The 17,278-nt window shown below is 51.1% G+C and overlaps 1 protein-coding gene and 1 long non-coding RNA gene across 6 annotated transcripts in view; one reads left to right on the forward strand and one right to left on the reverse strand.

Moving 5' to 3' along the window:
* Positions 1 to 1,515: 1,515 nt before the first annotated feature.
* Positions 1,516 to 17,278, forward strand: part of ATP2B4 (ATPase plasma membrane Ca2+ transporting 4) — a 100,401-nt gene continuing 84,638 nt past the window's right edge. Inside the window, exon 1 of one of the 5 annotated variants that reach the window (XM_027564181.1) lies at positions 1,516 to 1,946. The gene's annotated coding sequence lies outside the window, so the exon portion shown is untranslated. The remainder of the gene's footprint in view (positions 1,947 to 17,278) is intronic. The other 4 variants (XM_027564180.1, XM_027564183.1, XM_027564178.1 and 1 more) reach the window with 4 other exon arrangements.
* LOC113906281 lies at positions 2,752 to 4,639 on the reverse strand. Its single transcript, XR_003514833.1, has 2 exons — positions 4,369 to 4,639; positions 2,752 to 3,662 (listed from the first exon to the last, which is right to left on the reverse strand). It is a non-coding gene; the product is annotated as an uncharacterized LOC113906281 (long non-coding RNA).

Raw genomic sequence — 17,278 nt, forward strand, 5'->3', positions numbered from 1 at the left:
GCATTTGAGTCAGTTCTAATGAGGTGGATGAACCTAGAGTCTATTATAGAGTGAAGTAAGTCAGAAAGAGAAAAAACAAGCATCATATATTGACGTATGTATAGAATCCAGAAAGATGGTACTGACCAACTGATTTGCAGGGCAGCGGTGGAGACACAGGCACAGGGAACAGACTCGTGGACAGGAAGGGCGGGGGAAGGAGAGGGCGGGAGGGTGGAGAGAGGGGCTGGAAACACACACACCACCACATGGAAAAGAGCCAGTGGGAATTTGTTGTATGATTCAGGGACTCACATCGGTGCTCTGTGACAACCTGGGGGATGGGTGGGAGGATAGGGTGGGAAGTGGGAGGAAGGTTCAAGAGGGAGGGGACCTATGTACACTGATGACCTATGTACACGTGTGGCAGAAACCAACACAATATTGTAAAGCAATTGTTCTTCAACTAAAAATAAATAAATTTTTTAAAAAGATTGTCATGAACATTAGAAATGATGTATACAAAGCTTTTGGTGCCATAGCCCACACATAGTAGGATTCAAATTAGGCAGCTAGTATCACGCACTGGGGATGTGCCCCTGGTGGTTACTGAGGCGGTTAACTATTCTGAGGTGGTTAACCAGGCAGCCGGTTTGTGAGATCTGGGTGAGGATTGTGCACCAAGGTGTGTGTACAAGCAAAGCCATGTCTAGGTGTATTCAACCAAAGCAATTCCTTCTCCTCCAGTAGGCTCCCTACTCAGGGGAAGGAGGGTGCAGGGGCTGGACCATGTTCGCAGACACCTAGACCTCTGGGTTAGCCGAAGAATTGATGCTTTTGAAGTGTGGTGTTGGAGAAGACTCTTGAGAGTCCCTTGGACTGCAAGGAGATCCAACCAGTCCATTCTAAAGGAGATCAGTCCTGGGTGTTCTTTGGAAGGAATGATGCTAAAGCTGCAACTCCAGTACTTTGGCCACCTCATGCGAAGAGTTGACTCATTGGAAAAGACTCTGATGCCGGGAGGGATTGGGGGCAGGAGAAGGGGACGACAGAGGATGAGATGGCTGGATGGCATCACTGACTCAATGGACATGAGTTTGAGTGAACTCAGGGAGTTGGTGATGGACGGAGGCCTGGTGTGCTACGATTCATGGGGTCGCAAAGAGTCGGATACGACTGAGCGACTGAACTGAACTGAACTGAGACATCTGGGTCCGGTGTCTAAGGCAGTAAGAGGTTGAGAGGAGGTGCAGGAAGCCAACGACCTGCAGAAGCTTCCTTTTTCCCCTCCGCCCAGCAACCGTTGAACACCGCCACCCACACCCACTCTTCGCTCCACCCCCACCCTGCGCTGCTTTCGACAAGGGAGAGCAGGGCGGAAAGGAAACCCCACCGGAAAGAGGATTCCTCCCCTCCTTTCCCCAAGCCGCCTTAAGACAAACCAGGAAGCCACCGCAGCTTGCAACCGGGCCACCTTAACAGCAAGGAATGGCCTGGCTCCCCGCCAAGCCCCACCCGGCCCGGCCTCGCTCCGCCCCTTCTCCTCCCGCTCGGGCCGGGCTGGTGAGCCAGAGTCTGGCCCGAGTTGGCTGGAGCTGTTGCCATGACAAGCATTTTCTTAAGAAAGCTCTGCTGTTGAAACCGTCTAAATCCGGGCGTTGAAAGGGGGCGCGAAGTTCCCGGGGAACCGTCCCTCCGGGAAAAGCAAGACCAGGGACACCCGCCCAGCTCCCCGGCGCCCCTTTCATTCCAGGAACCTGAGAGGTCCTTCCCTTGGGAGGGCCGGCGGAGACCCAGCCCACTCCCTGGTCTCCGCGGGGAAGGCAGAAGAGACCAGCTAACAACTCCGGCGTGGTTGCCACACTAGGGAGACCGGTGGGTAGACACCCCCCACCGTACCCCTGTCCATGGAAGGCTGGAGGGGGAGTCCCGCGTGCAGAAGCCTGGATCTTTGCTAAGAAAGAGAGGTAGGCTTGCAGAGAATGAATTGAATCGTGATTTGCAAACTTAGTTTTTCTTTCCTCTCAATGACTTCTTTAACTCCCTGAATTTCTTCTTCTAGCATATTTCTTGCGACTGGGTTTAGGGTGTGTGTATGTGTGTATATGTGCACAGATTTGTCAAATACTGTATTTCCTTCCTAGATTCAGTTCTTAGAAACCATATAATCAAACAAGTGATTTCTCCTTTTTTCCCCCCTAGTTGTCATTCTTAGGCTGTGGGGGTAGGGAAGTGGAGGGTCTGTATTTTTCATACCCAAATTGAGCTTTTGGCAAAAGCATTTGTTTTCCCCCATTCGTTCCTGCCCTCCCTGCCCCCTCCTCCCCCTTGGCTTGGGAATGAGACACAGAATGGAAAACTGTTGCAGAAATATTTTCCGTGTCTGTTCCCTTTCTTGAAAGCCCTAAAGAGAGATGGAAAAAAAAAAAGAACTGAGTATGAAATCTTCAACAGGAAGGAGGGGCAGCTCTGGGGGCTGAGAAAGGGCTCACTGGGGGGTGAGTGGCGGTTAGAGCTAGGAGAAGTTGGGGGTGGGGAAGGGGAATGCATACATTTTCTTTGGCTTTGTAGAGAAACCTCAGCAGTTTCTCTCTACCGCTTACAAAACATCCTCAGACTTTCACGTCTATAATTAGTCGTGGAAAAAGCTGGGAGTTCCCTCATTCCGTTGTTGTTCGAGTGTATGCAGAGCATCAAGAACCAACTGTATGAGTGTCTCTGAGGGCACCGCCCCATATATAGCTGTTCCCAAAGAGGAGAAAGGCGAAGGGGTGAAGTTGGAAAGTTTGCAGTTTCACGGGGCTGGCGAATGTTTGGTGGTTAGGGTGGGCCACAGGCAACATTAGGAGGGTCCCAGCATCCTGGGCCACTGTGCTGTCTTGATGAAGAGCTAGAAATTCATGCTGGGATTGTCCCTCCTTTTGGTTCACAAACACACTCGCTCAAATACTTGGCTCGCCCCTGGGGTGGAGGAGGCAAGCTGGCATCCTCTGCAGGCGAGTCCAGCCTCACATACGCCTCCGTCATCTCTCTGAAGGATCCACCGCTCTCCTGCCGGGTGTGGAGGGTGCGGGAGTGGCTGGCCACATCCTGGGAGAGAGTGGGCACTCTGCTGGCCAGGATCACCGCCCTCCCGGGCATACCTGCCAGACTCACAGTAACTTGAAGTTAGTGCTCGCCAGCCTGGTAGGGGGGATCTCAGCTGACGCAGTAGGCCCCGCGGCGGTGAGGGCGCCAAAGGGACCGGAAAACCCCACCGCACCCACCTCGCCTGGGTGGAGTGCCTGGCCGGGAGAGACGGTCTCCCTCCCTCCCGAAGCCTCCCCCCAGAGCCGCCCCTTCTGGTCCTTACCACTTGGAGCCCCCTGCCCCCATCGCCCCCTCACCTCAAGGCCCTCTTTACAAGGAAGGAAGGGACGAGACCAAGGTCATCCTAGGCTGCGGCAGGCCCTGGGGAGAGGGGCCTCCGGGGCAGGGGGCCGGGGAGAAAGTGTAGAGGGCGGGCTCCCTCGGCGGCCGGCCCGGGCTGGCGGCCCGCGGAGCGCGCTCTGGGGCGGGTGAAGGGTGCTGGGGAGCCGATCCTGCCCCCGAGGCTGGGGAGTGCAGGTGTGTGGAACCGAGCTCCCGCCCTCGCCCTCTCAGCCAGTTTGGTCGGAAGAGTCTTAAAGGCGAGAGGTTAGAACCTGGAAAGAAGGAAGCAGAAGATTTGGGGGAGAGCAGACATAGAGGCCGGGAAGCAACAGGAACCCGTTTCCACTCTGGGGTTCTGGATGACGGGGCTGCCTGCACTCCTGCAAGGTCAGACCGCGCCTCTCCCTAGACTCTGCGGGAGGAGCCAGGGGGACATTACCCTGCGGGCAGAAGGCCCACGGCAGGACCCAGCCTGGGTTCTGAGGAAAGCCAGGGAGAGGAGCTCATCTCTTGGCCCGGGAGCCCCGTCCTCCGCGCCACCATCTTGCAGAAGCACAACCCCGAAACCACCCTCTTCTCCGCGCCCCGCGCCCTCTCCCCGGCCCGCGCCGTCTCCCACTCGGGGGGCCCGTAACCCCGGCGTCCGCGCGGCCGGCCCCCCACGCAGGGCCCTGACCCGGGGTCAACCCCGGCGGGCTCGCCGAGGCGTCTCCCGGACGCGCAGGGCGCGCCCGCCGCTTTGAGCCGCGGGCGGGGGCCGAGGGGCTCCCCGCTCCCCACGCCCTCCCCGCGGGCCAGGGGCGTGTCCGCGCTGCGCCCCCTCCGCCGCGGCCACGCCCGGCCTCCGCCCCGCCCCGGGCCTGCGGGGTCGAAGCGCGCCGGGCACCCCGGGCACCCCGGGCACCCCGGTCTCCAGGCCGAGCGCGGTTCCCTGCCCCCGGGGGTGCCCGGAGCCTGGTTCCTTCCCCTCCCGGTTACCGTCTCCGCGGCCCTGGCTGGGTTCAGAACCCAGCAGGACGAGCACAGTTGGCTTATCCACCCGGGCTTCTCAGCACTGAGGGCGCAGTCAGTGTTTGGGGGCAGGAGAAGGTGGCGTCTGGGGGGTCTGGGAACCCGGCTGACTCCTGGCTTCCCTGCGGTCTCCGGCCTCCCCTCGGGACGGGAACGCCCGCTCCCCCGGTGATGGTGGGAGGGAGTGCTGAGTCAGGTTTGTCAGGGGTCGATGGCCTTGGGTGTCCAAGAAAGTCAGAATGGGAGGGCCCGGAGCAGGGAGGGGTGGGGGCGGTGCGGGTAGAAGTAGCAGGTGCTGCGGGCGGGGACCCCGAGCAGGCGCTGAGGACTATGACTCTGTGCCTCTCTCGCCGCGGCCCCTTGAGAAGAAGAGGGATCCTGGGCCACTCAACCCAGCCCTCATCCGCTGCCACCTGCCAGAGTTTCAGATCTTACAGAGGAAACTGCCTCTTATTCGAGAATAATTCAGCTTCTCTCAGCAACCCCCGTGGGCCCTTTTCTTTTTTTCTATTCCCCTGGCCCTTGAGCCAGAAGGCCTGCCCGCTGAGGGCATTCCAGACCCACCAGGCCTTGGAGGGAGAAAGTGAGGGTGTTCCTTCTTGGTCCCAGCACCTTAAGAGTCCTGTCTGGCTTAGGTCGGCCCCAGTGTTGGGTTCAGCTTGTTAGAGGAATGCCCCTCCTAGGCCCCACTGCCTTCCCTGGAGAACTCCCCGCCTCCGACCTCCTCCACCAGCCCGCTGGGATAGGGCTCCCTTTTCTGCCGGCTCCCGCTCCTCAGACCCACACTGACTCCTGTCATCTCTGATGCGTATTTGCTGGGTGGGGGTAAGAAGGAGGGAGGGATGAGCAAGACAGTGGTCCCAGGGAAGCAGAACACTTGGGCAGAATCAGCTGCGATGCCATCCCTTCCCCGCTCATTTCCCCCGGCTGCAGAGGGGATTAGAGGAGGAAAGCAGGCTGCGGTCCAGAAGGTGCGGAATGCTTTGTGCTCCACTTCCTCTCCCGGCATCTCTGTCTCCTCTTTCCTCTTTCCCTGCATGAGCCATTGTTGTTCCACTGACTTATTTCCTCTGCACGTGGTGAAGCAGAAATGACCAGCGCTGTTGCCCCCACTGTAAACCAGTCCTCTGTGTTCAGCCCACAGAGACGGGGCTGAGGAGGGAAACGAGGGGACCTACTTAGAACCAAAGCCAAGGACTGCTAGCCAGTGGAGGAGCTGATGCAGGGAGTTTGTGCTGGAACAGGGGCGGATCAGACAGGCCAAAGGAGAGAAAAGGGAGGTGAGAACACAGGTGTTGGGGGCAACAGTTCCCCCATCCACCCCACCCCTGTTTGGACTCTCTTCACTCTTAAATCTTCTCTGGCTATAGTCTTCAGCCTCATCATTTCTCTCTGCTCTGGTTTCCCAAGTTAAGTACAAAACGGACTGGGATGAAATCAGTGAGACTCCTTTGCTTTGGCCTTCTTGAGCTGCATCACTCAGGGCAGAGGGAGCTTAGGGTAATGTGTTAATAGGGAGGAGGTTAAAGACTCTCAGATAAGCTCAGGGAAACTCTCAGCTTAGAACACTTCATAGCATCCTGCTGTGATCTTCCACCTGCAAAATCAGTGTCAGGGATGCTGCTGCTGCTAAGTTGCTTCAGTCATGTCTGACTCTGTGTGATCCCATAGATGGCAGCCCATCAGGCTCCCCCATCCCTGGGATTCTCCAGGCGAGAACACTGGAGTGGATTGCCATTTCCTTCTCCAATGCATGAAAGTGAAAAGTGAAAGTGAAGTCGCTCAGTTGTGTCCAACTCTTAACGACCCCATGGACTGCAGCCTACCAGGCTCCTCCATCCATGGGATTTTCCAAGCAAGAGTACTGGAGTGGGGTGTCATTGCCTTCTCCAGTCAGGGGTGCAAACTAGTACAACTCCTATGGAGAGCAAGTTAGCAATGTCTAAAAAAACAACATATGAATTTACCCAGCAGTCCTGTTTCTAGAAATTTATCCAGAAAATGTACATCCACAAATACAGAAAGACAGGTGCACAAGGTAATCATTTAAGGCATATTTGTAATAAGGAAATCATTGGAATTATCGATGTCTCTTTGTGTGTGCACTCAGTTGTGTGTGATTCTTTGCGATCCCATGGACTATAGCCAGGCTTCTCTGTCTGTGGGGTTTTCCAGGCAAGAATAGTGGAGCAGGTTGCCATTTCCTACTCCAAGGGATCTTCATGACCCAGGGATCTAAATCATGTCTTCCATGTCTCCTGCGTTGCAGGTGGATTCTTTACCACTGTGCCACCTAGGAAGTCTGGAAACTGTCAATGCCCATCTTTAATAGACACAATGGAGTACTGTGCAGTCAAAAACATGAGTAGGAGCTCTATGAACTGATATGTGATACCTAGGATATGCTATTAAGTAAAAACAGCAAGATGCAAAAGAGTGTGCATGCATAGTACGCCATCTTTGGGTTGAGGAAGTGGGAGAAATACGGCTTTTTTTTTTTTTGCAAACTGATACATGCATACACACAGGAAGGATAAACCAGAAATTAATTAAAATGGTTACCTATAGGGGGTAGGTAGAAACATGTTAGAGAGGCTAGCGATTGGCACAAAACTTTACTGATACCTTTTTAGACTGTTTTGAATTTTGAACCAGGTAAATTTTATGTATTCACAAATTAAATTAGATCAAAAAGAAAGAAAAAAGCAGACTCTAAAGCTGACTGCAACAGAAATAAAGATCCTAACTGAATATCAATTTGATTACAAATAAGAGAGTTAATTCTAGTAGTTTTTTAGTTTGGTGCCCTGACTATATCCATACTGAAATGTATATTCTAAGGATAAAAAGAACTGCAAAAAATCTCAGAGAACTTTGTGGTAGTTAGACTGTTATTTGATGTCATCAGCCTGAAATGTTGAAAAACCTAGTAAGAAATAAGGCAGGCATCTCTGGATGTTAGCAACCAAAAAAAAAAAAAACCTGCTGGGGTAGAATGAGAGTCATTCTCCATGACAACTGAGACTTCAAAAAAGTGAATTATTAAAAAAAACATTAAAATTGTGTGTTTGGAGAGAAGGGTAGGGAGGCTGAAACCTCTTTGGATTTAAAGAGGTATTTTAGTCAAATACAATGCATAAACCTTAATTGGATCTTGGGTCAGAAAAAAAAATAAAAGGACGTTAAAAGAGATTCTGGGACAACTGGGAAATTTTTAATATAGATATTAGATGACATGTAATTATTGTTAATCTTTAAAGGGGTGCTAATGGCCATGATAATGATTTTATAAGAGAATATATTTATGCAAAAGTATTCAAGGGCACAGTGTCTGCAAGTGGTTTTCAAATGGTTCAGCAAACATAAGTGTGTGTGTATGTGTGTGTGTATTTATATACATCAGGAGGGCACACAAGATGCTAACTATTGGTGAATCTAAGTGAAGGGTCTGGAGTTGTTTATTGCACTGTTTTTTTCAACATTTCACATTTGAAATGTTTCCTAACACCAAGGTAGGGAGAGAAGTACATGCCAGGGAGGACCCTTGGATTCCTAGATTCCCTCACTCACCCCTGTGACTGAACCAACAGCGTGTCTGCTCTCAGCTCCCTCGCTGGCACACAGCACCCTCCGGGAAGTTTTTGTTTTCCCCTCACCGCCTTAGCATCAGGCTCTTCTTTCTGGGTGGGAGCAGCTCGGGCAGCCTGGAGTAGCAGGTGGACGCAGGCGCTTGCCCGTGGGGCTGCGATCTGCCGGGGAGGCCAGGGGGTGGAGGCTTCCAGAACCACCGCCTGCCCTCTGAGAATGGCCCTCCATGTAAGAGGAGGAGGGACCCACCACAGTTCAGAAGTTGCTTCTGCCAACCTTTCACCTCCCTTCGGAATTCTGCAATGAGGTGCCTCTGAGGGAACCCAGCTGTGCCTTCCCTGAGCCTTCTAGATGGGCTAAGCAGGGTCCCCTGCTGGAGACACAGGGGCTGCACGGTCACTAACCCAAATCACGTGCTGTCACCGCTGCCTTCAGCCTGGCTCTAACTCCGGACAGAGAGCAGGTTTCCAGGACTGCCTGCATTCTCCTCTCTTCTCTCTTCTCCCTGGGTACCCTGGGGCTTAGGTCCTGTGTGCTCAGGGCCCTTCTCAGGTAGGAGAGGACTCTGGATCCTTCAGTCAGTTCCCCTCTGTCTTGCTTGAGGAGCCTGAAAGAGCAGCAGCCAGGAAGTTGGAAGGGGCACACAGGGACGGGTTTGTTCTATGTGTTGCCAGAACTGCCAGAAGAACTCGGGACTGGGAGTCAGAAAACTGGTGATCTGGGCTTATGACTACTGAGTGACCTTGACTGAGGCAGGTGACGTCTCTGGGCCTTAATCGCTCCCACTGTGAAATGAAACCAAGGTTGGACAAACAGGCATTTCTGGTTCAAGGCTCCTTTTCTACAAAGAGGGAAAACTCAACACCCAAACCAAGCTGTTTTATCATAGAGTCTAGCACAATGTAACATCCTGTAGCTAAGTTCCATCCTTCTTCCCAGGATGACCAGTTGTAAGGAGACCTAAAAGCATCTGCCTTGTGGACAGCCACACTCTCCAGGTCTTGGAGTAGAACAGAGTTCTTAGATTCCCCATCACCACTGGCCTGAAAGTTAATTGAGTACATACTCAGCGCCTCCAAGGCCACAGTTCTGTTATGTCCTAAACCAGACATTAAGAAAGATTGGCTGGAGATACAGAAATCCAAGACTTCAAGGAGTTTACTTAGTTCCTAAGAAACATGCTTCCCCCAGAGAGTTATTAGGTCAAACTATATAAAATTGCCAGTTTGCAACTTCTTTTGACCTATAAAAGGCAATTTAATATGATTCAAATTAACGTTAATATTATTAAACACTGGAAGTCAGGAACTCCAGTCAGTACTATGGAATGGAGAGATGAGATTTCCATCTGAACAATGGATTGGGTTTAGAGAAATTTGGGTAGAGTCACCAGCTGCTAGGCCGGTTTGTCCTCTCTCTCAATCCAGGCTTTTAGCCCTGGAGGTAGACACATTAGCCAGGTCCTTGTCCAGACTCTAGTTGAGATTTCAGCAGTAGTTTTTCTGGTAACTGGCCAGGGCAGTTGCCCGTGGGTAGAGAGGAGAGTGCTGTCCATCTGTAGTTGACTATTCCTGTGCCCTGCTTCATATCTGCAGAGTTGGGAATGGAGGAAACTAAGAAAGGAAGAAATAGGAAATATCGATCTAATTCTCCCCCTCTGGTGGCAGACCGCAGTGGGACACACACCTGAATCCTCATCTGGCACAGGATGCTGGGAGCTGAAGGAATTAGTAGGAAAGTGGAGGCCAGAATTTGACAGGTCTGGAGACCTGGAGAATCCCAGGGACGGGGGAGCCTAGTGGGCTGCCATCCGTGGGGTCGCACAGAGTTGGACACGACTGAAGTGACTTAGCAGCAGCAGCAGCACCCCATCCTTAGAGGAGGTAATTGCCAAATAGGATTGGGATGAGGAGAGAAAACAGCTTTGATGGAGGAGAGGATGGGGGAGGATGGGTGGATTGGGAGGAAGGGCTGTCTGCATGTGGCCCAGGACTCAGCATCATGGAGAGTCAGGCGCTCTAGCAGGTGAAGGGAGGCTGTCTGCTTCCTCCTGCTGGGATGCATCCCGTCCTTTGTCTGAGCCGGCGCCCAGGTCTCAGGGAGGTGGCATCCGGCCTCAGCTGCAGCCTGCTGCCTGCCTGCTCTCCTGGTACCGTGGACCTTTAGGATGATTTTTTTGATGTTCCCTCCCCGCTGTCTATACGGCAGCCTTCTTTGTGGGAAGCACTTGTAGGACATCTGTTGGAATGCTAGGATGGGCACAGCTGGCATCCAAGCTTCCAGGGGCTTTCTGACCTTGGTACAGGGGAGGTTGGTCACCAGGCTTTGGGCTGGGGAGGTTTTATTTTGTTGAGCCAGAGCATTTGAGATGGATCGAGCTGGAGAAATGGTCCAATTTCCCTTTATCCCAAGTGAGAAAACTGAAACCTAGAGACTTGTCCAAGAACACTGGACTAGTTGGAGGCCAAGCCCAGTTCTCCCCACTCCACGCCTGCGACTGGGCCCTTGGGCCCCTCCATGCGTTTCTGCGTGAGCCAGATGGATGTCGAATCGCCTTGGTACCCACTTTCTCTACCCGTGTAATTGGGACAATTATTCTAGCCCCTCTTGGGATGATGTGCAGCGTGAGATCATGTACGAGAAGCTTTTTCGAAGAAAGATGCCAGAAACCATAGAGTTGCTGTGCCGTGATTGTTACTGTTGCTGCTGTTATTAGCAATTACGGTTATTAGGACTAGAGAAAATGCAAAGGAGAAGTGCTTTGGCGCCACCCTTATCACTGTAGCTTCTCACGGGCCTGAGCTTTCCTCTTGGTCCTTTCCACATCCCTTCTCAGGCACCCGGGCCTTGAGCTGGGAAAGGCAGAGTAATGCGGAGCAGAAGCAGAGTCCTGGAAAAGGGTGGGCAGAGCCTTCCTCCTGCCTGGGTATCCCCAGCTCTACCCTTTTTTCAGAATGTGGACTCTTGGAAGAAGTGTGGAGGGAAAACACTCTGACCTTCACTTCTTCCTTGGCAGCTGACTAGCCTGGGTTGGCTGGGAGCTCTGATTTAGGGGCTAAGAATCAGCAGAGTCGAGCCACTTGTAATAGGACAGGACAGATTGATTTTATGGCCAGAGCCTATCTGTCATTCATTTGCTGGTTCATTTATTCACTTGTTCATTCAGCACACATAAAATGAGCACAAACTGTGTCTCAGGCGCGGTGTTAGAATTTGGGAAGGAGCGGTGTCCAGAAGGCAGGCAAGGACTAAGCATCGCCTACTTTCAGCTCGAGGACAAGTGAGCCGAGCCTGGGCACCCACAGCAAGCCCTGATCGTGGCAGTGTTCCTGAGAACTTGCATTTGTGTCCTCGAAGTATACCTTTAACCCCTGAGCTCAGGAAGATCAGGCTTAGATTCCGTGATGGACTGAGCTGGGAGGGGCACCCCTGTGTCACTGATAGGACTGGCCTGATGAGGACGGACTTGGCCCTTGTCCTTTGTCTTCTGGGCCAGGGCCTGGTGCTGGAGCTGGGTGTTTGTCCAGCCTGGTATACCCAGTCCTTGGGCTGGCATGCCAGTGTTGTCCGACTTTGCAATCCCCTGCTTACATTCTCAGAATCTGATGGGAGATATTCTGTTGCTAGGATGTGCAGAGAGATCTGAATGGAACCTTTGAAAGAAAAAATAAACATCTAGAGAAGCCCCCCAGTTTCTCCTCCAATCTTTCTTTCTTTTTTTTTTTTTTTTTTTAATCTTTATTTCTCATTTCAGCCCTTCCACCCTACTTGGCAGGGTGATATTGAAGGATAGTTCAGTTCAGTTCAGTTACTCAGTCGTGTCCAACTCTTTGCGACCCCATGGACCGCAGGACTCTAGGCCTCCCTGTCCATCACCAACTCCCGGAGTCCACCCAAACCCATGTCCATCGAGTAGGTGATGCCATCCAACCATCTCATCCTCTGTCATTCCCTTCTCCTCCTGCCCTCAATCTTTCCCAGCATCAGGGTCTTTTCAAATGAGTCAGCTCTTCGCATCAGATGGTCAAAGTATTGGCGTTTCAGCTTCAACATCGATCCTTCCAATGAACGCCCAGGACTGGTCTCCTTTAGAATGGACTGGTTGGACCTCCTTGCAGTCCAAGGGACTGTCAAGAATCTTCTCCAACACCACAGTTCAAAAGCATCAGTTCTTCAGCGCTCAGCTTTCTTTATAGTCCAACTCTCACATCCATACATGACCACTGGAAAAACCATAGCCTTGACTAGACGGACCTTTGTTGGCAAAGTGATGTCTCTGCTTTTAAATATGCTGTCTAAGTTGGTCATAACTTTCCTTCCAAGGAGCAAGTGTCTTTTAATTTCATGGCTGCAGTCACAGTCTGCAGTGACTTTGGAGCCCCAAAAAATAAAGTCAGCCACTGTTTCCCCATCTATTTGCCACGAAGTGATGGGACTGGATGCCATGATCTTAGTTTTCTGAATGTTGAGCTTAAAGGATAAGACAGTGGATTTAGATTCGATGCATGTTATGCACATCTTCATTGAACCTCAGCTTTCCCATCTTTAAAGTGTGCATAAGATCATCTTTCCTTATCTACCCTGTAAAGTGTTGTGATGGACAAATGAGACATGGTGGATGACAGCGTTGGGTAAACGCCGAAGTGCTGGATGTACGTAAGGCTTATTACTCCAGTGCCCCTCCTCGTTTTTCAGTTTGCATTTCGGTCCTTTCTGCTGCCCAGTCCTCTGATCCTGCTCGCCAGTGCGTCCTTCTCTGAGCTCTCACTTCCACTGCAGATTCTGCTCTTACCATGTCTTCTCTACTTGCCTAGATCAAGATCTAAAATAACTCTTGTTGCATCTTAAATGATAACAACAGTAAAAAGTGATAGTCTAGTTATGTGCTAGGTATTAAATTTGGATTATCTCATTTAATATTCTTAGTTGACGATGAAGTCAGTACTAGTATTATCTTCATTTTACAGATTAGTAAAGATGTTCATAAAACACAGGCTGAGGTCCAGCCCTAGTTTAGCCTATCTCTGAATTTCCTCTTTCTACTGCTCAATGACTGACTGGCTGACAAGAACAGGGAGAGATTTGACAGCATTTATTGAATGTCGACTAAATATGCTGCTTTCAAATCATGTCACAACAACCACCATCTGAGACAGTTACTGGCTTTGTCTTAGACATCGTCTGGTTGCAGAATAGAAACCAGTCCAAAAAAGCAAAAGAGGACTCCAGTAGGTTACAGAGAAATATCACAGAATTAGCAGCAAGAGGTGCAGCTTCCATGTGGACAGCATCTCTCCTCTGCCCCCCGGTCCACATGCACAGCTCTCATCGTGGTTCACCAAGCAGCAGTTTCAGTGTCCAGACTGATGACCTTCCTGCTTAGCTCTGCAAAGTAAATTAACTCAAGTTTCTCAGCCCAAATATCAAGAGATGTTGATTTCCAGATCAGATCTGATGTCCATCCCTGCTAATTATCTGTGATCCGTGTGGCCTGCTTGAGGAGAGTGTGGACTAATCAAATCATGAACACCCAGGCCTGTCCCTCCAACAGTGGCTGTGGGTGGGAGCAGATGTTTCTCAAGGGGAAGTCCTTGACCTTAGACGGATGCAAACCTACCAAGCTGTTTATCACAGAAGACTGTCCCAATGGATGTCATAGAGGTGACGCCCTGCTGCAGCCCCTAAAGAAGAGATGAGTCATTTGTCCTAGAATCTGCATGTTCAGGTGGGCCCGGAAAGATAAGAATACCATTTTTGAACCCTGCTATATGCCAGGAATTTTGTGTGTATTATCTTTCAACCTTACAACATGTCATTGTTTTCATTTTATAAATTAGAAAGCTAATACTCAGCAAGCCAAGTGTCTTACCCAGAGGTCCTCTGGTTGGTTTGGGCTGGGCCAACGTTTGACCCAGGCCTGTCTGACAGTAAGACCCTTTCTATTAACCAAAACTCACCAAAGATGACTATTTGATGTTGATTCTGCTGTGATGTATGCTCCATGAGGGCAAAGATCTTAGTCTTTTTGTTCACTGATATATCCTACCTAAAACAGTATGTGGCTCATAGTAAATGCTCAATTAAAACGTCATCAAATGAATTTTGTTTTAGTATCTTCTATACCCCGGGCTTCCCATGGTCAGAGGGAAAAGGGTAATATTCTAACTGTTGAGAATGGGCCACTGAATTAACTAGGGTAGCCCACTGGGTGTGCCTCTGGTCCCTAACTCAACTCTCCTTTGACAGGGGACTTTAGGAAGAGTCCCTCAACATAGAGGACTCTAAAGGGTGGTATAGCTCTATCTCCATCTGTGTTTCCTGTCCTGTACACCTGATCCAAGACATTTAGCCCTGTGAAGAAGGCAGGTGAAAGGAGGTTTCCCTAATGCTAGAAAAATCACTTACTGAAGCAGGACATAGAATGCCAGGGAAAATAATGCTAATTTCCATTGGGTTTTCAGCCCCATGGTTCAGTTTACCAAATCCTGGATTTCTTCCCATGCCTTTCTGTATAGCAGTGCCCTCTGCCTCAGTCACCCAGACAGTGTTCGCAATTCCAGGTTTGGGAGAGTCAGATGGAACTGGGTTCAAGTCGGCCTTCCCATCCTTGTGACCATGGACAAATTTTTCATGTGACTGCACTCAATTTTCTCTGGAAAAGAGGATTATTTATTAATAAAGAGTGATCCATGTTCTAAGGGCCTGGCCCGAAGTAGGTCCTCATTGACTTTTGATTTTACCCCTTCCATCCCTCCAGTTCTCCCTTCCTTCTCCATGGATCCTGGCTCAAACCTGCCCACCTGCTCCCTGCCAACCTTTGGGCACAGTACCTTTGGGGTCAGAGCCCACTGTCCCCAAGTCACTGAAAGGCCCAGAGGCCCCCGCTTCCTACAGCTCTCCACCAAATGGCTTCACGGGCTGACTGAGGACTCCGTGGTTTCCACATGGCAGCAGTTCCAAAATCGTGCTTGACCCTTGTGCAGCAAGAGTCCTGGCAAAATAAGGAGGAGTGGCAGGTGGAGAGCTACAGTCCCCTCATTTTGTTTGCTCCTGCCCTGCGTTCCTTCCCCCGGATGTAGATGCTGGAAGAGCCATGCTGGGAAATCTCTTGTAGGAGCAGGAATGGGTGACAGTGCTCTACTTGCTTGTAGCAGCTGTGGCCTGAGGATGCCATCGCTATTTGGTCGGGCAGATCATTTGCCAGCTGCCCCTGGAATTGAGCAGGCTGCTTAATAAACAGGTAGGAGAGTCCCAGTCTGGGATCGCCTCCTCTCTCTCCAGCATGCACCCACACAGAGACTTTAGCTGTTGTGAAGTGCCAGCCTGGCCAAGGTAAGGCACGAACCAGAATTTGCTCTCCTGAGCTGGAAGGGGCATGGCAGGGAGAGACTGGGCTCTTGCTTCTGCTTCCAGTGGATTACTTAAGTGCTCCAGGCTCTTTTGGAGCGGAGGAGATAGGTTCTCCAGCCGCCTCCTAGTCTCTCAGGGATGGCATCCTGTGATGGGAGATGCTTTCAGAAGAAGTGAGCATGTGAGTCGTAACCGAGTTCATGTGAGCAGGCCTATGGCAGCGTGGTTGCTGGGATAGATCAACTTGTCAGTTCTGGCTACAGCATCCGCTTAGCCCACGCACAGCCTGTGAGCCAGGACTGGTGCCCTACCTCTGTTTAGCCAGTGTTTAGCATAGTCCTCGGAGAAGGCAATGGCACCCTACTCCAGTACTCTTGCCTGGAAAATCCCATGGACGGAGGAGCCTGGTAGGCTGCAGTCCAGGGGGTCTCAAAGAGTCGGACACGACTGAGCGACTTCACTTTCACTTTTCAGTTTCATGCATTGGAGAAGGAAATGGCAACCCACTCCAGTGTTCTTGCCTGGAGAATCCCAGCGACAGGGGAGCCTGGTGGGCTGCTGTCTCTGGGGTCGCACAGAGTTGGACACGACTGAAGCGACTTAGCAGCAGCAGCAGCAGCAGCAGCATAGTCCTTGGGCTTCCCAGGTAGCTCAGCTGGTAAAAAAAATCTGCCTGCAATGCAGGAGACCTCGGTTCAATTCCTGGGTCAAGAAGATCCCCTGGAGAAGGGATAGGGTACCCACTCCAGTATTCTTGGGCTTCCCAGCTGGCTCAGACAACAAAGAATCCACCTGCGATCCGGGAGACCTGGGTTCGATCCCTGGGTTGGGAAGATCCCCTGGAGGAGGGCATGGCAACCTACTCCAGTATCCTTGCCTAGAGAATCCCCATGGACAGAGGAGCCTGGCAGGTTACAGTTCATGGGGTCACAAAGAGTTGGATATGACTGAGCAACTAAGCACAGCGCAGTAAAGTCCCTGGTTCTTTACTGGATGATCATCAGTAAACGTTGGATGGATGAATAACTGAGTAAACAAATAGAAATTTTTCTTCAGAGTCAAGATCACAGCAGAGTTTACCTTTTTTCTTCCCAGGGTCATCATCCCTGTTCAGCATTTCATCATGTCATGCTGAATAATTGCAAAGGACTCCTAATGATGGACAGGGTGGTCTAGAAGGACAAATTACAGATTAGAAGTCGGGAGACCTGGAACTTCAACTATTTAAGTTGCTTTATCACTTTAAGGATAAATCTGGGCTTCCATTTGTTCATGTATAAAATGAATAGTTTGGCCTAAACATACTTTGAGGAGATTTTAACTCCCAATTCTCTGCCTCCTCCTGCCTAAACAACCCTGCAGATTAATTATAGTTGGTTACCAAATTTTAAAAATAAGATTCACCATAGAAATCCAAATTTCTTGCTTCTCAAAAAGTGGAAGCTCTCACAAAAGTTCCACCTTTTTTCCATGGCAACAGTTAGCAGGAGCTAAGTAACCGCTGCCCTGTTCAGACAGCGTCTGCGTTCCCGTTTGCCACAGACGCCTCCTCTCCCTGCTGCCTAATGCTCGGGCTGCTTCACTCGTTTTTGTGGCTGCCTGGTCCATGGAGGCATGTTAATTTGCAGACCTCGAATGGGGAAAACAAAACCTTGAAGGGTGGAGGGAGAGGCAGCTAGGATGGGGTGGCAGCTCAGTTGGGCTTAGGTGCAGAGACGAGGGGATCTTCCTGGGAGGCGGTGGCAGGGATGCGAACGGGAACAGTGGCCAGTGCCTCAGGAGACTGCTTAGGGACTTGGCCTCCAAGAATTGTTAAGGCCTTGCCTGAGGAAGCCATCCCTCTTCACCAGTTTCCTTTTTCTTGGACGCTTGCCGGGAGTTTGGAAGGCTCCCTAGGGCCTCCTTGGTATAACTGTATCTGCCACTACATGGTAGGGAG

This window comes from Bos indicus x Bos taurus, chromosome 16 (genome assembly GCF_003369695.1).
Source record: "Bos indicus x Bos taurus breed Angus x Brahman F1 hybrid chromosome 16, Bos_hybrid_MaternalHap_v2.0, whole genome shotgun sequence".
In the NCBI taxonomy this organism is placed as follows: Eukaryota; Metazoa; Chordata; class Mammalia; order Artiodactyla; family Bovidae; genus Bos; species Bos indicus x Bos taurus.